Source organism: Tachyglossus aculeatus, chromosome 4 (assembly GCF_015852505.1).
Source record: "Tachyglossus aculeatus isolate mTacAcu1 chromosome 4, mTacAcu1.pri, whole genome shotgun sequence".
NCBI lineage: Eukaryota > Metazoa > Chordata > Mammalia > Monotremata > Tachyglossidae > Tachyglossus > Tachyglossus aculeatus.
In genome coordinates this window covers 126,766,256-126,767,616 of record NC_052069.1, presented here as the reverse complement: position 1 = coordinate 126,767,616, position 1,361 = coordinate 126,766,256, and positions in this window count along the sequence as shown.

The window sequence follows — 1,361 nt, the reverse complement described above, 5'->3', positions numbered from 1 at the left end:
TAAAACAATACTTGTTTTTGTCAAAAAAACCAACCTCCCATGAGGAAAAAAATCTTATACCAGAGGAAACCAACAACTGACCTGATTCAGTTGTATCTACCCTAAGGCTTAGAACAGAGCTTAACAAAATAAGTGCTTATTAAATACAGTGATACAAAGATTTAGAATAACCAAGTGTTAATTTGTGATCCACCCCTGGAAAACACTTGTGAGGTACAAAGACCCCAGAGCTTGATCCACCCTTTGAGCCTCTGAATAGATTTAAGGACCCTCTCATAAGCACATTATTCCCAGTTGGGCAAATAGTATCTGAAGATCAGGGAACCATTGTGAGCTAAGCTTTTTTGACCTGCACAGAGGGAGAGCCCCATGGAGTTTATGCACATCTGTAAGAGAGAAAAGCCCTACACTTTGGAAACTAAAAATAGGAAAGCTTTGAAAAATATGAACATTTTAAATAAAAACATAAGGGTACGTGCCTCCAATTCTGGAGTACATGGGAAACAGAAGGACTTCAATGGAGACTCTTTGTATGCAGGAAGTGGAGTAGGTGATTTATGTGTCAGGCACTGTAAACTCTCCGGAAGATGCTTTCAAGAGATGAATTTCTAGTGGAAGGCCTAGCAGGAGAAGCAGTGTGGCTCAGTGGAAAGAGCACAGGCTTTGGAGTCAGAGGATCTGGGTTCTAATCCTGGCTCCGCCAATTGTCATCTGTGTGACTTTGGGCAAGTCACTTAACTTCTCTGGCCCTCAGTTCCCTCATCTGTAAAATGGGGATTAAGACTGTGAGCCCCACATGGGGCAACCTGATCATCTTGTATCCCCCCAGCACTTTGAATAGTGCTTTACAAATAGTAAGCGCTTAACAAAATACCATCATTAATCCCAGCTCTGCCAAATGCTTGCTGTGTGACCTTGGGCAAGTCACTTTACATCTCTGTGCCTCAGTTCTCTCAACTTTATAATGGGGACTCAATACCTATTCTCCCATCTACTTAGACTGTGAGCCCATGGGGACAGGTGTCCAACCTAATGAGCTAGTGTCTACCCCAGAGCTTAGAACAGTGCTTGACTCATAGTAAGTGCTTAACAAATGCCATTAAAAAGCGGTTTGTTGCCATTGAATGCTTATTAAGATCTCTTTATCCCTCATCCTATGCATTCTATTCACTTGATATTTCAGTATGGTCTAGTGGATAGAGCACGAGCCTGGGAGCCAAAAGGCCCTGGGTTCTAAACCCAGCTCCCAAACTTGTCTGCTGGGTGATCATGGGCTCGTCACTTCACATCTCTGTACCTCGGTTTCCTCTGTAAAATGAGGATTAGAGACAGTGTGCCCAATGTGGGACATGGACTGCATC